At 45.2% G+C, this 11,510-nt stretch overlaps 1 long non-coding RNA gene across 1 annotated transcript; it reads left to right on the top strand.

Moving 5' to 3' along the window:
- The first annotated feature begins 9,402 nt into the window (after positions 1–9,402).
- Positions 9,403–10,880, top strand: LOC125534783 (uncharacterized). The gene is made up of 2 exons (XR_007294541.2): positions 9,403–10,045; positions 10,147–10,880. It is a non-coding gene; the product is annotated as an uncharacterized LOC125534783 (long non-coding RNA).
- Positions 10,881–11,510: the final 630 nt, after the last annotated feature.

The raw sequence follows: 11,510 nt of genomic DNA, 5'->3' as shown, positions 1-11,510 counted from the left end.
TGTCCTTGGGTGCATGCTTAGGTCCCATGCAAGAGATGGGAATGAATTTCAAACACCAGGGCACCGTTGATTGCCGGCAAAACATTGAGATGCCTGGTTTTTAAATTCTAGTAAATCCAAAACTCGTCTAAAATTCATCAAACTTGGCATGCTACCATGGAGCGACATCAAAATGTCATGGTAAAAAATGTGTCCCATTTGGGGCAGGTTTGGGTATAAGCATCTCACATACCAGAGCTTCTCAAAACAACCATGATGGTTTCAATAGGGAACGTCCCACCTTTGGGGATGAAACAATATCCATTGCCTCTTATTGCTTTCAAAAAATTTTCTCTTGTCAACATAGAACAACAGGAGTGTTGTGCCAATCTTTGTGATTTTTCGGGGTTCGTTTGGACATTTTTATGCATTAACTGAGTTTTTAATGCATTTATGTGCATAATTAAAATTTGAACTACATGCACATGCTCCAGTGCATATAAATTGGTTGAAAATCAAATCTGTGTCCTTGGCTGCATGCTTAGGTCCCATGCAAGAAATGGGAATGAATTTCAAACACCAGGGCACCGTTGATTGCTGGCAAAACATTGAGATGCCTGGTTTTTAAATTTTAGTAAATCCAAAACTCGTCTGAAATTCATGAAACTTGGCATGCTATCACGGAGCGGCATCAAAATGCTGTGGTAAAAAATGTGTCCCATTTGGAGCAAGTTTGGGTATATGCTTCTCACAGACCAAAGCTTCTCACAACAAGCATTATGGTTTCGATAGGGAATGCCCCATCTTTGGGGATGAAACGATATCCATTGCCTCTTATTGCTTTCAATTTTTTTCTCGTGTCAACATAGAACAACAGGAGTGTTGTGTCAATTTTTGTGATTTTTCGGGGTTCGTTTGGACATTTTTATGCATTAATTGAGTTTTCAATGCATTTATGTGCATAATTTGAATTTGAACTACATGCACATGCTCTAGTGCATATAAATTGGTTGAAAAATCAAATATGTGTCCTTGGGTGCATGCTTAGGTCCCATGCAAGAAATGGGAATGAATTTCAAACACCAAGGCACCGTTGATTGCCGCCAAAACGTTGAGATGCCTGGTTTTTATATTCTTGTAAATGCAAAACTCGTCTGAAATTCATGAAACTTGGCATGCTATCATGGAGCGGCATCAACATGCTGTGGTAAAAAATGTGTCCCATTTGGAGTAGGTTTGGGTATATGCTTCTCACAGACCAAAGCTTCTCACAACAAGCATTATGGTTTCGATAGGAAACGTCCCACCATTGGGGACTGAACGATATCCATTGCCTCTTATTGCTTTCAAATTTTTTCTCGTGTCAACATAGAACAACAGGGGTGTTGTGTTAATTTTTGTGATTTTTCGGGGTTCGTTTGGACATTTTTATGCATTAACTGAGTTTTCAATGCATTTATGTGCATAATTAAAATTTGAACTACATGCACATGCTCTAGTGCATATAAATTGGTTGAAAAATCAAAACTATGTCCTTGGGTGCATGCTTAGGTCTCATGCAAGAAATGGGTATGAATTTCAAACACCAGGGCACTATTGATTGCCGGCAAAACATTGAGATTCTTTGTTTTTAAATTATAGTAAATCTAAAACTCGTCTAAAATTCATGAAACTTGGCATGCTATCATGGAATGGCACCCGACATGTTGTGGTATTTTTCATGTCCATTTTAAGAGAAGGCGCACTCGAATAACAACCAACAAAGGCATTTTCAAAGAAATAGCAGCCACTTTAATATCTCAAACGGTTGTATAATTCAAATCATGTGTGTTCTGTTAACCATTCACGTGACGCCATGTGTCTTCATTTTAATGGCTATAGGAGGTGTCGTGCGGAGAGCTGCTTGACATTGACTGGACGGGAGGCGTGCGAGCGGAGTCCGGTGCGTAGGCTGACCGAGAGGCGTGAAAGCTGTACTTCAATGCGCAGGCACACCGAGAAGCATGTGAGTTGTATGCTGCGCAGGCTCACTGGGAAGCGAGCCATTTGACTTCCATGGCCGCCCTCCTTCCTCTCCATTAATGGCACCCGAGCCGCTGTTTAATACGGGCGGCCTTACTGTTTGCCTCCCATTCCCCTCCCTCCCGCAGACCTTCACCAACGCCATAGCGCAGAATGATCATCTGCCACTAGTCTTCAAGTATTGTGAAGTTGACTCCGAGCTGGAGGAGATAGAAATAAAGGAGGAATGGGGCCTCATGGACATGGCCCAGAACAAGCTGGCCACGGCGGTTGCTGTCCCATCTCCCATCCCCGCACCCGTGCCAGCGACCATCCCCGTAGCATTGACGGGCTGGTTGCCAAGCACTATCGTAGAGCTGAAAGTTGCGGGCGTCAGCGAGGTCTCCATGGACCCACTCAAGCTTGTGTACATGTCAACGCCAGCGCCCGTGCCCGTGCCCATGCGCGCCCCTCCACCCACCATGGCACCGGCCCCCGTGCGTTTGGCTGCACCCGCCGCGCCCGTGCCCCTGCCCATGCGCGCCCCTCCACCCATCGCGGTGCCGGTCACCGTGCGTTTGGCTGCACCCGCCGCGCACGTGCCCATGCCCGTGCGTGCACCCCCCTCAGTGGCATGGGACGCTACCGTCGACCGCCACCTCTCAACGGCGCCAGTTGCCGTCCTCCCGCGCCGTGCCCGTCGATCGCGCAACGACATGATGTTTGATTTACAAGTGAAGAACATTTTGTGCTGCCTTGAAGACTTCAACAACGGTGTCCCGGAGGACGACAATGACAATGATGGCGCAGCACGCCACCTCCGCCGCTACCGAAAATAGTTCTTTTGGGGGTTTAATGTTGTATCTCGAATTCTCGATCATATGAATATACATTCGCGGTGTGACTGAATGAAAGATATGGTTTGAACGAACTTGCGTTTTTCTCTCTTAATGTACAGACTTATCAAACAATTTTCTTTAAAAAACATCAATGGTTTTTAAATATAAAACACTCATCGCAAACGTTTTAGTTAGAACACCCGTACGCAAACCGACAGCTTCCCCAGGAAGCCAAGGGAAAATGTGTCGAGCAGGATTTATTTGCATGACCCATGTGCAACCACGTAGAAACAATTGGGTAAGATTTGCATCTGTCATTTTGGGTATGTTGCCATTTTTCAAACTGGAAAGATTGACATTTGTTTACCTAGTAACATTTCCATTTGTCAACCTTGTAACACTGCGATTTGTCAAAATATGCAGCTAAAAATCACTAGCACTATCTAATTTTCGCAACTAAAATCACTAGCATTGTTCATATGGACACCACTAGCAGGCGTGAGTTGATGGACGCATATGCAAATGTACCATTTATTACATACAATAAGTCATCAACCCACCACGACAACGAGGATACACGTTGGATTATAGATCATTTCCAACAAAACATTCTAGTAAAGTAAAGTTTTTCTCACACAACAAATAACAAAGCGATGAAATGAACTTCAGCTCAAACACTCATCGGTGTTGGAAACTCTTGCTTTGAACCAGAAGTGATTCTCTGGGAAGGGCCGGCTAGTGTCAATCTCGAGACCAACGCAGGACTGAACATCCAGGCTGAAGAAGCCTAAGTCAAGACCCATATTAGGACGGTAGGGAAGCATAGCAATGTCTGAGGTATAGATACAGTTGATTCTCATAAATGGTAGTAACGTTGTGTCAACAACAGTTGGATCGCCTTCCACCATCATTGGATAGGTTTTTTCCAACGGAGAGTGATTTACCTCCAAGACTTTCAATACTGAACCAGGGAGAAGGTGTTGGCGCTAGTACCCTAGTATCCATCCCGAATACCCTGCAACGGATGTTGGAATAGTTCCGGAGAGTGCGACCATGCGAGACAACACCTGCTTCTTTAGTAACATCAGCAGTGCCCTGTATACAGACAAGAAGAGGTGATCCATCGGAATAAGTTGCCAGGCGCCACTGAGTATATGGGTCATGCTCGTGATCATCAGCATCGTCATCTCCTCCTTGGTTATAAAAATATTCAAGTATAGGTGGTGGAATGTTCACAGGACCATGGAAACACAAGAAGGTTAATTAATTAGTAAAGGGAAACTAGCTAACCCGCATGCATGTGGATGAAACAATTATAATTATGGTGGAAGACAAACGTACCGAAAGCATGATGATTCCATGCAAAAATAGTGCCACGAGTGGTGGCAGCAAACACAGACCCTCGTATTGAATTGCATCATAGTACTCATCCGTGTACAGAAATTGATTTTTGAGGAATATCCATCAACGCATGGAAGTAAGGAAGGCAACAAGCTTGTCGAAGATAGCAACAACTTCATAGTTCGTGTAATCCCAAGATCAGTTGGGAACTCGACAAATTGCTATATTCCGTAGACGACAGTTACCATGATCGTATTTGAACTCACGTAGATCATCTATGTGCTCAACCTCTGGGCAGTCTGAGATTCTCGGAAGTGGAACCCGGTGACGAGTGTACACATTCACAAGTTCCCACTCGCAGTTGTACCCAATATAAACAATCCAATCTTCATTTGCGCCTGCCCAAGCCTTGACCTCAAGTGATGGCATCTTAACATCACACGTATCATTATCAAGCGGCATCAACTTGCACAAGGCAAGGCTTCCCTCGTCCCCGCGCCAGTCAGTAGGGTCACGACGAAGAAGATAGGGGAGATCAAACCGCTTCCGGACCCTTGGGTTGCTTGTAATGATGTTATTAGTTGACTCAAGAATGGTCTTGAACGAACCTGCCATGCTAGCCAAGGTGATGACGTCGCACCGATCAATGAGTTCCTTCACCACATCATCTTTCAGATCGGGACAAGAATAACGGGGTCGTTTCCGGCCTGTTCCCTCCATGCAGAAGATGATCGAACAATGGCGGAAGGAAGGGTGAAGGCAAATGGAGGGAGGAAGAGCGTGTGACAGTAGTTCCATATCGAGAGGGAAAGGCGAAGAGGCGGTGGACGGTTGCCACGGTACAAGAAGAGGCTAGTGGGGAGCGAACGGTTTCCACAGAGGTCACACACTAACGACAAGGCCGAGTGAACCGCATGTCGTATATCGCACACACCTTGATCTGGCTGACCATTCCTTTTGTGTGGCCTAATCACAAACAGTTCATTCGAGTGAACCGTATGTTGTACTTGCACACACCTTAATCTGGCTGACCGTTTCTGTTCTTTTGTCCCAACGCAAACAGTTCATCTGAGTGAACCGCATGTCGTATATGCACACACCTTGATCTGGCGGACCGTTTCTTTTGTGTTGCCTAATCAAAAACAGTTCATCCAAGTGAACCGTATGATGTATATCGCACACACCTCCATTCGGCTGCCCGTTTCTATTGTTCCTCCTCATTGCAAACAGTTAATTGAACTAAACTGTATGCCCTGCATCACACACGCAACTAAAATCCGAACCGTGTTTGATGCATCCGTCATCGCAAACGTTTTGCACCTTTTTTGACGATTTTTTACACCACCGTTTGTGATTATTGCATCGCACACAGTTTCGTCGAAGGGTCTCTGATCGTAGTGTCGCGTTAGCAGCAACCTGCAGTAGTGTATCCACACATATGCATGCAAAGGCCTAGAGACTGTTGTAGAAGATGTATTCACATGAGTGGAGCACAAAGAATGCGTGAGGCATTTGGCAGCCAATTTTTCCCAAAAAAATTAGAGGTAAAACCTTTCATGAAAATTTATGGCCTTGCTCATTGACATATAGCATGAAAAAACACAACTACCATCTTAGATAGTTGTACAGCAAGCCTGGTGTGAAAGAGTAATTAGAGGAGCATCACACTAAGCTATGGGCCAGGGCCCTCTTCAATAAAATTTGCAAAGTTGATTATGTGAACAACAATCTAGCTAAGTCATTCAATTCCAAAATTAGGAAGTGGAGGGGGATACACATTGTCGGTGTCAAAACCGGCTGATCTCGGGTAGGGGGTCCCGAACTGTGCGTCTAAGGCAGATGGTAACAGGAGGCAGGGGACACGATGTTTTACCCAGGTTCGGGCCCTCTTGATGGAGGTAAAACCCTATGTCCTTCTTGATTATTCTTGATAATATGAGTAGTACAAGAGTTGATCTACCGCAAGATCGGAGAGGCTAAACCCTAGAAGCTAGCCTATGGTATGATTGTATGTTGTTCTACGGACTAAAACCCTCCCGTTTATATAGACACCGGAGGGGGCTAGGGTTACGCAAGGTCGGTTACAAAGGAGGAGATATACATATCCGTATTGCCTAGCTTGCCTTCCACGCCAAGTAGAGTCCCATCCGGACACGGGACGAAGTCTTCAATCTTGTATCTTCATAGTCCAACAGTCCGGCCAAAGGATATAATCCGGCTGTCCGGATACCCCCTAATCCAGGACTCCCTTGCACATTGTGGACTTGCTTGACAAAATAAGGCAGTTCATAATGGATAAGTTTGATTTGAGACAGCAGATTGCAGCTGCCACATACATTGCGCACATTATAATCCCCAAAATGATGGTAATGCTTCATGCTAAATCTAAAGATCTTGATATGACCATAGTAAAAAAGAAGCACATTTGAGGCAGAAATTACTGCAATTGACAATGAAAAAAGAGAGTGGAGATATCCTGTTAATTTGCAAACAAGGAGTTTTATTGTAGAAAGTGGCAAATAACAGGACAACCATGCATACACGCTCTATACTTTATCACTTCAATGAGAGGTCCTGTTAGTGAGATTGATCAGTATGTACATGAGTATTTCTCTGTGGCAAAATTCAATGCAACTTATGCTGATAATTTGCCACTCTTGGAGGGCAAGCAACAGTGGGATGTGGTACATCCAGGATTTAAATTGTGTGCTCCAATGCAAAATAGGCCCCTATCAGACCTAGGAAGACAAGAATTAGAGCAAAATCAGAGGGAAAAGGACTTGGATGAAGAAAGAAAAAGTGTTCAAGATATGGAAAGCTTGGGCACCATGGCAGCCACTTCAAAGAGTCCATTGACCCTGCATTTGGAGAAGAACACTGGGGTGCTGATAATGCAACCGATGAACCTCTTGGTACAGATGATGTACAGGAAGCTGCAACTGATGAAGCTACAAATGTTGAAAATGCTACAGATGTTGATACTGCAACAGAAGATGAGCATGCACTACAAGATGCAGATGCACCAACTTCTGTGGCAGTTCATACAGCTGCTGCTCTAGATGTTGCTGCGGCAGATCCAACAATTGATCCTGTGGCAAGTCAGGATGCAACAACAGTTGGTAGTGCAGTGAGGTAAATTGTTTGCTTTATTTCTTACATTGTTTGCTAAAAAATTTTGAGTGTTTTCTAACTGACTTCTATCATTCATTTATAACTTTGCAACCCAAGAAAAAACTACAAAAGACCAGCTGATAGAGGATAATCACCACTAAAGAAGAAGATGAAACTACAGAAGAGGAGACTATAGGTTCTGTCACTAGAAGCAACAATCTCAGCAGATCTTCTACTCCAGTTCTGAGCAAGAAAGTGAGCACCAGGAGGAGTTCTAGGCTCTCTTCAAACCCATCTTGCAACACCAGGAGCAAGAAGAAGTAGTTGTGAAGTGTTTGTTGGATTTTTGAACTGTTAGCTTGTGTTTTTCAATTCAAAAATGTATGGTGATGTACCAGATTTGTCGCAGTATGCTCTTAGCTTTTGTGAACTCTTAGCTTATGTTCCAAATGTGGAATTGACAACTAATGTTGAACTTCTATCTCATGTGCTATATCATGTGTCATGTGCTATGTTCTATATCATGCGGTAAATCTACTCTTTAACTGTGAAGTTTGGTAATGGGAGCACATTGTAGCAAACATACTCAAAATACATAGAACATTTTCCTGATGAAACATGTCACATTACATTACCAGTACAACTTTGGTCCAAACACTTCACAGCTACTCAAGATAGTTCACAACTCACAACACTACCTTACATTACACACAATCATCCAATTAGAATGGATTCTTAGACCACTCAGAAAACAATGTTGCCAAAATGCTAATGCAAAGAACTATGAGAAATCCCCATGTTTGCATAAGCTCATTTCTCTTCTTCATCTTCAACTTTAGTTTCTTGTTCTTATCTGTTAGATACATCACCCTGTGCTCCAAATCATGAGCTTTTAGCCAGCTTTTCTCCAATCCTACATGAAGTTCCTCAAATGCATGAGCAACATGATCTGTCAGAGGTGGGTCAATCCAAACAACCCAGTTACATTCATCAGGGAGCTACAAAATAATAACTTGGATTCAAAAAAAAGAATCATTTGCAACTAATCAAATCCCAATGACGCACAAAAGAGAAATTACATCAAGAGGGCACCCCAGGAACCTTCTTCGCGTGCTTGATCCTCCCCAGGCGACGCGTCGGGCAGGAATAAGCCTGTGCCCCGAGCACTGCTGCATCGTGCGCATCTCGAGCCCATCGAATGTCAGATCAAGGATGTAGAACTCGAATTCAAACTAAACAAACCCAACACCATCCACCTAAATGCATAAAATCCCCAAATTGATGAACCCTAATTCTACAAGAGGGCAAAAAAATACCTAAATCGAGTCGGAATAGTTACCTCGCCGGCCACCGAGGAGTTCGACGAAGACATGCCCGACGTGCACATCAACATCCTAGTGCCGGCGCCCTCCAGATCCACGACCTCCTGCCGCCTCCAGCCGCTGTCCAAATTGCCCCTAGCATCGCCGGGACGTTGAAGAAACAGAATGAGAGACAGAGTGCATCGAACAAGTAAGTTTCGGCCCACATGTAAGGACGGAGGGGCAAATATGTCAAACTAACGGGAAGTTAGCGGTCAAACAGCCTTGACTGGATGGAAACGACACAAAGGGGCATTTCTATAAGTGAAATTGATGGCAGATGGGCAAATTTGAGCACCCTTCGGAATTAGGGGAAAATCTGAGTAGTGGGTTTGAGTTAGGGGCAGAAATGTAAATGGCCCAAAACAATATCAAATATAACTATAAGACACGCTCAATGATAGGGGATGTTTAAGCAGAAAAGGAAGCACCAATTCATCTCAAGTATGTAATTTAATATTTTATTTTTCTTAAAATGTAATTAGATGAAAATGTAATAGGCATGATAAAAAAGTAACAAGGTTTGATGAGTATCAGTAAGAGAATATTTTGTGAAATCCACATCATTCTCGAATTACATTGGTTTACATTGGAACGCGGTGCACAAAATTACATTAAGATGAGAAGAGATGTAAGCATATAATAGGGTGGGTCTATTATGATAACACCACTTAAGAGTCTTATTCTGCTAACACCTAATCTTATTCTGATAACAGTTTCGTCCTGACCCGTGGCTACAAATTAACCCCGCAAAAGAAACACACCAAACTACACGGGCCAATAAAAAACTTCCCGCAGCGCTCACTCTCCCCATGACCTCCATCAGCTCCCTGCCAGCCACCTCCCCGCGCCCCACTTCCCTTCCCGCACTACCCCACCTTCTCCGGCGGTGACGCCTACCAGCACCTCTGACCGCGGCGTCCCACAAGCACCACCTTCTACGCCGCCCTCCTGTTTCTCCCGCGCCATCCAGCGGGTCATGGAGGAATCCGGCCGCCCATGGCCGCCAGCGCGGCCACAGCCACCAGATCCGGCCGCCGCCAAGCCTCAGCGTGGAAGCCCCCCACTCCATCAGCCCGGCGCCGGATCCGGCGAGATCCGCACGGGGGTGCTGGGAGGTGGGTCTCTATGAGGCGGCGACCTTCTTCTCCACAAACGGCCACCACCAGCGCCATGCCCCACCCTCTCCCTCATCTTCCCCGACGACGGTGCCCCTCGCCCACAGCCGGTGCGTCAAGCGGCGGTGCCAACTCTGCCAGGCCACGCGAGGATTCAGCCCAGCCTGACCACATCTCGTCGTCCTTGTCTCTGGCCATCACCGCCCAGATCCGCCCAACCACCGGTGCCCGTCGCGCACCTGTCCGCTGCCAGGGGCCAAGGAGGAGACCAGGCGTCCTCCATCTCACCTCTCCAGTGAGGCCTCTGATGAGCATCTATGCCTCGGATCCGATTCCTACCCCTCGATCTCCTATTTTGGACTGATGTGTTTCAACAAAACCGTCTCCCCTCTGCAGTCCGACGACCGTCGCCGTGCAGTTCAGCGGCATGCGTGATGCGGTTCGGTGCTGGTGCACGCCGGTGCGACCACACCATCCCCAGCACGGACGGCTCCCTTCAGGCGTGCGGTCGTTTGCGAGGTCCCTTACCGTGCCATTGCAGTGCATCTGGATACCTCGAGCAGTGCACCACGCGCCCTCATGCAGTTCCTCCATAGGCACCGGCAAATTTTTTCAGATTTTGCAGGGATGCAGTGAAGTACATTTACTAATGCAGTACACTAAACTCTTTGTGTAGTTCGCCGGGCATGAGGTTCACTAGCTCCTGCTTGCAGTTTTTTTTGATAGGAAAAGGTGGTAGCTCCTGCTTGCAATTCGCCATGGTAGATGGGTTGATGCAGCCCACTTGAAGGAGTCTTGTGGTTCACTGCATTCACACAAGGAAAAAAGCAAAAGAGTGTAGTCTTGTGATGCAGCCCACTTGTTCCATTTTTGTTTGTATTTTGAAGATGGGGTGCAGGAAGACGGTGGTTTTGTGTGTATTTTGCTCACGGTTGACATTTTTCCGCTTTTCAGATTTTGGCTGCAACCCATGGGCACACAGATACAGTGCTGTGGGGGCTGGACATGCAGTGCGCCGGCGCTGGATTGCATATCACGGACAAAAATGTGCATTTATTTTTTTTAAGTCCCTTGTCATTGTGATTTGTGTGTGTTTCTACTGTGGATTAAAAAGAGGATCATTGCAGTTCGTTCGCCCCGTCTCGTGTTCCAGAGATGTACAAATTGCAGCTCTCTCAAAAACGTGCATTGAAGAAAAAAAACTTTTTTAAGTGGAGCTCACTTCTTTCATTGTCGCAATGATCTTCTCTCTCCCAACGGTTCACTATGTTGCCAAGTGCAAAAAAATGGATGAAACTAAAATAGAAAAAGTTGATTTTTTATGCAGCTCACTCTGTTGTTATTTGTAGGTATAGGCGAACAACAACAAAAACAAGAAAAACAAACAGGAAAAACACACGAAAAGACATGCAGTCCGCTCGTCTATGTATGAAGTGCAATTTGTTTCCTGATGAAACATGTCACATTACATTACCAGTACAACTTTGGTCCAAACACTTCACAGCTACTCAAGATAGTTCACAACTCACAACACTACCTTACATTACACACAATCATCCAATTAGTATGGATTCTTAGACGACTCGGAAAACAATGTTGCCAAAATGCTAATGCAAAGAACTATGAGAAATCCCCATGTTTGCATAAGCTCATTTCTCTTCTTCATCTTCAACTTCAGTTTCTTGTTCTTCTCTGTTAGATACATCACCCTGTGCTCCAAATCATGAGCTTTTAGCCAGCTTTTCTCCAATCCTACATGA

This window comes from Triticum urartu, chromosome 1A, assembly GCF_056163025.1.
Source record: "Triticum urartu cultivar PI428250 chromosome 1A, HENAU_Tu73, whole genome shotgun sequence".
Lineage (NCBI taxonomy): Eukaryota > Viridiplantae > Streptophyta > Magnoliopsida > Poales > Poaceae > Triticum > Triticum urartu.
Note: the sequence above shows the minus strand (reverse complement) of the source record. Positions and strands in the feature narration are given on the sequence as shown.